The sequence below is a fragment of the Triticum aestivum genome, chromosome 1A (assembly GCF_018294505.1).
Source record: "Triticum aestivum cultivar Chinese Spring chromosome 1A, IWGSC CS RefSeq v2.1, whole genome shotgun sequence".
Taxonomy (NCBI): Eukaryota; Viridiplantae; Streptophyta; class Magnoliopsida; order Poales; family Poaceae; genus Triticum; species Triticum aestivum.
The window spans coordinates 563,341,404-563,350,146 of NC_057794.1; positions in this window are offsets into that span (position 1 = coordinate 563,341,404).

The following is an 8,743-nucleotide window of genomic DNA, read 5'->3' on the forward strand; positions in this document are numbered from 1 at the left end:
AGCTTCAGTTTCAATTGAGCTGCCTGCTTCCGCGAACACTTGTCCTCCCGATAGGCGGCTCGCTCCCTCCTCCTCGCGTCCCTCTCCAACCTCCTTTGCTTGTAGAACTGGCGCTCGTCGATGATGTCCTGCGGAAAGCCTCCGCGCCACACCACCAAGGCTTCCACGTCCTTCTCCGCGATGGCGAGGCGGCGCTGCCGCCTCCGGTGGACAGAACGATCCTCGTCGGTGAAAAGTCGCGGGAGAGGCGCCAGATCCTGCGCCCGCTGGCTCGACACGTTGGGAAAATTCATATCCCGACGAGGCCTCAGGAGGCGCCACGCCGCCGCGTCGTGCGCGCGGGGCCGCCTCCTCTGTGCTGTAGAAGGTGCCGAGGATGAGACGTTTCTCGTGAAACCAGATCTCGGAGGAGAAAGCGCCGGAGCGGCGCTCGCGGACTCCGCGAAAATCCGAAGCGCCCAGGCGGCGGATCGACATGGTGGCGCAGAGGCGGCGAGAGTGGGCGGCGAGCAGAGGCGGCGAGAGTGGGCGGCGGATAGAGTGTGGAGGGACCGCCTTCTTTATAACGAGCGCCGGCCGCGGCGCGCGCGCAAACCTTTCCCGCGCGCTGGAGCGCCAAAACTAGCGCGCGCTAGGCCGCTTTCCCCTGCGCGCTGGTGCGCCAAAACCAGGGCGCCGGCATGATCTAAAACGCGCGCGGTCATGAAATGGGTCGACCCGTTGGGCGCACTGCCGACCCAAAACTAAAAGAGGGCGGACGGCGGGCGGGCGGCCGACCTAAACGGACAAAAAGCGGACAAAAACACCGTCCGTTTGGGTGAGCAACTCCAACACGCGGACCCATTTCGTTTGCGCGCGTCCGTTTGGGTCGGCGCAGACAAAAAACCCGGTCCAACGCGCCGATCCAAACGGACGCGCGTCCGCTTTTCGTCCACCTGTCGACCCATTCCCGGCCTATTCTTTAGCCTCATTTGCATCGGCGCGGACATGAGATGGACGCGCGCTTCGCCCGCCTACTTCTCCCCTGGCCCGCCAGTCGGTGGCACATTGGCCATCCTCTCCCACAGCAAACCCTCGCCCGCCTCCTTCATCGTCGACGTCGCCGCCCATTTTTCCGGTACCTCCGCCGCAACATCCACCCGGCGACGCCGCCACCTCCCACGTCACCGCCACCGCCGTCTTGCCGCCAGGGATCCGACAGCTTCCACCCCCACTCCCCCGACACAACCGCGACCAAGAAGCCGCCTCGCCGCACCGGTCAGCTCCTTCGTCCTGACACCGGCACGCCCGGCGGACGCCGCCAAGGCAAGTTGTTGGTCCGAGGGCAGCGCGACTCCCTTCGTCGGCCGGCTCCTTCATTGACGCCCGCAAGCTGTTCGACAGTTTGCCAAGATACAAAATGAACTCCGCCGACGAATTCCTTTTCCACAATTTCCTTTGCAACTCCGACAATTCCTCGTCCGATGATGAGGAGGAGATCTTGGCTGCCATGTTGGTCCATCACCACCTCAATAGCCAGCGACCGTTGTTCCGTGGCTCCATTCTGGTGCACCTTCTGGCGTTGAATCACAACCGAGAGAGCGGGCATTTCCTTCTTTGAAAGGACTAATTTGACATAACGAACATGCTGTTCAAACATCAGAAATTCTGCCGCCTTTTCCGTATGAGTAGACATCTTTTCAACCGTATTAGAGAGGGGGTGGTCAGCTACGGTGACTATTTCGAGTGCAAAGAGGATGCCCTTGTAATGATTGGCTTCTCCTCTTACCAAAAATGCACTGCAACCATCCGAATGCTTGCATACGGAGTGCCCGGTGATCTTGTTGACGAGTACGTCTGTATGACCTAGTCTGCATCCCTAGACTCATTGTACAAGTTCTCCAGAGTTGTTATTGCTGTGTTTGGCCCTGAGTACTTGAGAGAGCCGACTCCTGAAGATACAGCCCCTTGTTGGCGATGAATGCCAGTAGGGGCTTCCCGGGGATGCTTGGCATGATAGACATCATGCACTGTGAGTGGAAGAACTTCCCTTATGCTTGGCAAGGACAGTATAAGGGCCATGTCAGGGCTTGCACTATCATACTTGAGGCCGTGGCATCTCAAGATCTCTGGATCTGGCACTCTTTCTTTGGCATGGCCGGATCACACAATGATATCAACGTGCTTCAGCGCTCGCCGGTGTTTGCTAGGCTTGCTGAAGGCAACAACCCATCGGTTAATTTTACCATCAACGGCCACAACTACGACAAAGGATACTACTCAGGTGACGGTATATATCCTCAATGGACCACTATTGTGAAGACAATCCCCAACCCTGTCGCAGAGAAGAGGAAAAAATTTGGCCAAGAGGAAGAGAGTGCAAGGAAGGACATCGAGCGTGCCTTTGGTGCTTTACAATCTCGATAGGGCATCGTTCGGTATCCTGCTAAGACTTGGAGCACGAAGAAACTATGGGAGGTGATGACTGCTTGTGTGATCATGCACAATATGATCGTAGAAGATGAGTGCCCAGAACGTCTCTACGATCAAGGGTTTCAGTTTTAGGGTGAAAATGTTGTGCCTGAGCATGGAGACGCGGCAACGTTTGAACAGTTCACCCAATTTCATCATGACATGGGTGATTGAGAAACTCACATGCAATTGCAAAATGATTTGGTTGAGCATATGTGGGCTCATGTTGGCAACCAATAGATGTATCTTTTTTATTCGGCTTGCAAAACTATGTAAGACTTTTTTACTTTTATTCGGCTTGTAAACCTATGCTATTTATTTGGTTGAAACTATGCTATTTACTATATGTTTGCTTGTGAAATAATGCAAATTTGTTGAAAAGGGCGGCCATCCGGCCACGTCGTATATGGGTAGGCGCTTTGGGCGCACTGCCGACCCAAATCTCAAACTGGGTGGACGCCGAGCGGGCGGCCGACCCAAACGGAAAAAAGTGGACAAAAGCGTCGTCTGTTTGGGTCGGCGCGTTGGAGTTGCTCTAATGCCCATATTGTCTTTCTAAAATCTTGTACTGTAGCTAATTTTATTTTATTTTATCCATTAGGCGTGTAGTATTGCAAGATCCGAGACATGTCTTGGTTAAGAAAACAAGTGTTTGATTGATGAAACAAAAACTTGAGGTTTTGACTCAGTCTCAGTCTCATATACAAGTTTTCAGGTTGCCCTTAAAAAGGATGGAGAATCTGACATTGATGCCAACGAACTGTATGTGGAATTGATGTTTCTTCAAAATTCCGTTCCAAACGAAAATATTGGGCCCGTTGAATTTGTAAAGTTCTTAAAGCAGCATGATTATTTTCCGATGCAAGTATTGCATATAGAGTTCCGTTGACCATCCCTATAACTGTTGCATCAACAGAACAAAGCTTTTCAAAATCGAAGCTATTGAGGTCTTATATGTGCACTACCATGACACAACAAAGACTTACTGATTTGGCCAAAATAACACTTGAGAGTGAAGTACCGGAGAAGATTGATTATGAGGATATTATTGAAAATTTTATAAAGAACCATAAAAGAATGATGTTATTTAAGTGAAGACTATACAACCAAGAATGGGTATGATTCTAGATATTTCACATTGCCATGTAAGATATGATTATCTTTATATTATTATATATTATATGTATGTGGTTTATCTAGTGAGGTAGGGCCCATTTTAGGATTTGACGCAGGGCCTCGGATTTCATCGGCCCAGCCCTAGATGTGAGGCTATGACCAACACCTGATCTCATGTGCACTATGGCCGGAGATGCCTTCTCACCATCCTCACGCGTGGCACGTCAATAGGATACCACACCACACTTAGCGACAACGATCTTATTCTAGAGAAGGTTTGTCTTGATTTCTCTTTTCTTTTCAAGGTCGAATTTTATTTTTCTTACCATCCTCACCGACATCAATTTCTTCAACAGGTCTCCGATCAAATCGACTTTGTGCGGATTCTCTTGGCAATGGCTTCTAAGAATAAGAGGTGGTCATAGTAATGTCTCCTATTGTAATGTCATGGAAAATCCGTACTTCTGTATCCCTTTGTTGTGTATACCGTAGTTAGGGCAGTATATTCATGTGTAAACATGGGCCTGGGGACCATACTTGGGTGATCGCATTAGCAAGACATGTCACCTCACATATCCAAAGATGAACATGTACTGAACATGGAAAGACTACCGACTTTGAGAGATCATGAGAGACGCATCTGAGAAGGACTCCAGCCTCTCTACTCCTATATAAGGAGACCATGACCAAGGAGGGACAAGTTCTGTAGAAGCCACCACTGAAGGAATAGAAACCTTAGCGTTTTAATTAGCACATCTAGCGTAGTTCATCCACCCTAGAGCAATGTTGTCTAGATATCCGCGTTATCAATGAGAGCAGGAGTGTCGCTATTGCTCATGCGAAGGGTCCGAACCTATGTAAACCTTGTGCCACGTGTTCGTTTTATGATCTAAGTGGACATCCCACTACCGAACAAATCGTGTGGGACTATCGTATTACTGAGAATACACGAAAAATATCATTGACATGTAGGTCCGTCCATGTTGTGCATGCCCTAGTTTCACTTCCATGATGAAGTACTTGAAGAAGTTAACCTATGAGGAAGAATATAGAGTGAACGACACATGTGAAAGAAAATGCGAGAAGAAACAACATGAGAGCTTTGATGTTTTATGATTGATGGTGTTCTTTGTTCACTTATGCTTGAAGAAGAAATGACATCAGAGCTTGTATGTTTTAAGTTCGATGGTGTTCTGAGTTTGATAACGTCTGGTGGTGCTCTCATTTTTGTATGTTTAACGATGTTAATTTTATGATCCTCAAATTTTACAAGATGACGACATTTTGAACTTTTGCAAGCATGAACATGCACATTAACAATTGCATGCAAGTAATTGTACAACATGAAAATTTGCACGAAATTGCATGGTGACGACATGTTGATCATTTCGCATGGTTGTAACATGAAATTTTGCATGCATGATTCGTTTTCATTGCATGATGAACAATGTTAGGCATAAAATTTTAATAGTGCCAGATTTTAGTAATAAATCAAAACAAAGTTTACTTTAACCAAAATATAGTTGCATTAGACATTAGAAGATAAGGAATTTCATTCAAATCAATCTAGTTCGTACTGGGATACTCTAGTATCGCTCCTGCAAATTCAGGCACACAAGCTAGTCTAAGCAGCTGGCTGCCCCTTCTCTCTAATGACCTATCCAAAACGTGAAGAAGCTCATAGTCTATGGACCCCTTGTGTCTTATTATTTCCCGCATGCAAGCCAGAAGCTTTCCTGTTGCCTTCCGATTACCGAAAGTCCGAGGCCGTTCGTGTGTTTGCGAAAGTTGTGCTCCTTCAACAACTTGTGAACGGTGGTCTTCTTCATATTCAATGCACTAGCGACATCTCGGATTGTTTTTCGATCCTTCGGAGGGACAGCCATTAGAGCATCCAAGTCCAACGCAACATGCTTTCTTCCAACTCTACCCGCCTTCTTGTTGATGACCGCATTCACACCGCCACCTCGCCTAGCATTCTCCCATATCCGCCGGAGGACCCTAGCTGGCACGTCTGTTCGATTTGATAATTCTTTACTCACCCCACGTCTTAGTGGACCACAACCATTTCTCTCCAAAATAATCGCATACAGCGCACGCTTATCATCATCGTTGTAAAATGTTCTTCTCTTTTTATTGGCCATCTCAACTAGGAAAAACATACAAGGATAGCATTTTGTTAAGTTTGAAACTAGGACAACAAAATCCTATTAACTCTTATTCTTCATTTCATAATCCAGTTTTAGGATAAACAAAACATGCAGCTTGACGACAACAAATACTCATACTAGGATTCAACAACTAAATTAGCGATACACGTGCAATCTTCATCTATGAATTCTATAACTTCCTAATCGTCATTATATATAATAGCCAGAATTACACAGGTGCAATCTCTACAGTACTATAACAGAAAAAAAAAATGTACAGTGTTCATTCTCTACAATATTTTGCAATAATCTCCATTGATGAAACATATTACTACTGTTCATTATTAGTAGAAAGATATTGACATATGCAATCTCCATCTATGAAATTGAAACCTATATAATATTTTAAAAAATACACTGTTCATAATCTACTCAGAATCAGAAATAGAAATAAATAGGCCCATAAATGTATTCTACATATATACTAACAACAATGTGCCACGTTCATGATCTAAAGTGCATATTTTTTAAATCCACAACAACAATAACTGAAAGCATGAATTTAAACTAATCAAACAAAAAACGAGGCTACTTTTCTTTAATCTCATTATTAAGTGTAATCTTCCTCTATCAATCACTACATAGCAAAATTATGCCCACTGTTCCATTGCATGAGCATGAGTACCAAATCACAAGCAAAGTAGGTAGGACGCAAACCTACTTAGTTCTGTGCCGGTGTCATGGCCGTGGTCGTTCTTGTCCGTGCCTCCTGCGCCACACCCTTCATCACCGCCAGCTGCAGCATCATCGTCATGGCCGTCGCAGCCAGTCCATCCGCGACACTCGGATCTCGCCACGGATGGCACGCGACCAGCGAGTCCAGCGCCTAGAGAACCGGCTGCGTCGCGCACGGCAGCGAGTGCACGAGCACGACCGAAGCAGCCGTGGTTGCCTCCTCCGCTCAAGATCGACGGGAGCGATCCGCGGCTCGGGTCGAATGCTCCTCGCCCACCTAGCCGAGGCAGGCCCGCGACGGCTTCTCCACCGGCGCCAGCGGTGCAGCCGCGCCTTGCTCGACCTCTACGTGCCAGGCGCAGGCCGGCGGCGCCCCGTCCACAAGCGAGCCCTCCGCCACCGCCACCGCCGCCGGTAGACCCACCATGCCCACGGTTCAGGTCGTCAGCTTGATCTCGCGGTCGCCCAGCTTCCTCTCGACCGTCTACGTCTACAGGATCCAGGTTTAGATCAAAGAACGCCATGGAGTTTCAGGACGAGGAAGAAGAGGAATGGAGTACTAGTAAGTATAAAGCATCTGCCCTCCGTCCTCTTATAAGGAGGATTTGGAGTTCAAATCTTCGTGCCATTTTTCCTCCTAGGCAGCGCAGGGATTGGATCGACATATGGCGCCGAAATTGGGAATTGGGCATTGCTGCACACGACGCGAGGAAGAGAGCGAGGTCGCCGGTTGGGTCACTAGTGAGGCGGAAGAGAAGACGATGGGGTTGCCTGCAATAACTGTGTTTTGTTGGCAGGAGCATGGCCGAGGCCGATCGAAGCCCGTCGGGCGGTTGCATTGCATATCGCTCCATAATCCCGGTCATCAGAGTTACATCTTGTCTTCGCTCGCAAAAAAGAGTACATGTTTCCGGTGGACGGTGGTGCATGCTGATGCTGCTGATCGGTGGAGTACCAAAGCTTTTTCTTGTCCGGGAGTAGTAGGCATCAATTTTCTACCTCCCTTGCCCTTGATCGACCAACCACACAGCTCAGCATGTAATTGCAATTAATGCGTTAAATGAGGGACGTTAGGATTGGCCATGCATGCGCCCATCTTTCCACGGGAAATCAGAGCGACGCATCGGCGAAGACACTTCCTCGTTGGAGGCACTGCTGGAATTTCATCCTACCCGAGTGTTTGCCTCTTCACCGAGTGCTAAATCACAGGGACTACTTGAGAAACAAATAGTATAAGCCGAGAGCATCACACGGCAACGAGAAGAAGACACGGCGAAGAAGGCACACTCGGCATTCCGCAAAGGCCATAGACGCCGAGAGCACCACACATCAAAGAGATGCCACGTGGCATGTCCGTTTGCATCTAATGGCTCCGTAACTTATAGTTGTCTTTACCGAGATCTAAACAAGGCCGCTTGGCACACGAGTGAAACATTTTCACCTCATAGGTGGACCCATTAGAATCACTTGTTACCGAAACATTTCAAATTTCTTTTGCAAGAACATCTCAAACATATTGACACTACTGAAGTCAGGGGCGGAGCCAACGTAGAAGCATTGGGTTCAAGTGAACCCAACGACTTTTGCCTCGTACATGCATGTAGGTACGTGGTTGCCTGACCTGAACCCAGTAAAAAATCATGCCTGACTCCCCATCAAATAGCGCGAGGGCCATGTGAATAGCTAACCAAAGGGCCAGCCCCCAAAAAAGCTAAGCAAAGGGCCAAAAGCCCACAAGGAGTCAATGTGCCCAGGCAGCCAGGCCTAAACCGTGATTAGCAGGCCCCTTGTGATTACTCACGTAACGCAGCCACACGCAAGCCTCGTCGTCTGTTCGTTTTCCAAATCGCATCTCTTCTCTCGTCTGTTCGTGTTGTTCCGCGCCTCGCCGCCGCACGCCGGCGGCAAGCAGGCCACTAGCTGCAACACTTGTAGCCCAAAATTTGAGGTAATTAGATTACATTATCACATCCCCTCATCTACTCTCTCTTATATATGTCCTATCTAGCTAATAGCCTATTAGTACGAATGTACAATAGTGATTTTTTGCCCTAGTTTTTTTTCTGTGGACTTTGATTTGATCTAGGCTATGGAGGGGTATTATTCAAAGAAAACTTGGTCACCAGATCCGGTTAATGATACACACACATCAAGGTCACCCATTAGACGTAAGCAAGTGCATCACATGTTAGTGTAACCAGTCTCCCGAAACCTACTATTCACACATAAATTAACTTAGATGAGTTGCCTTCTGATCAGGCTGATCGAAAAAGGATTGCAGAGTAACATAA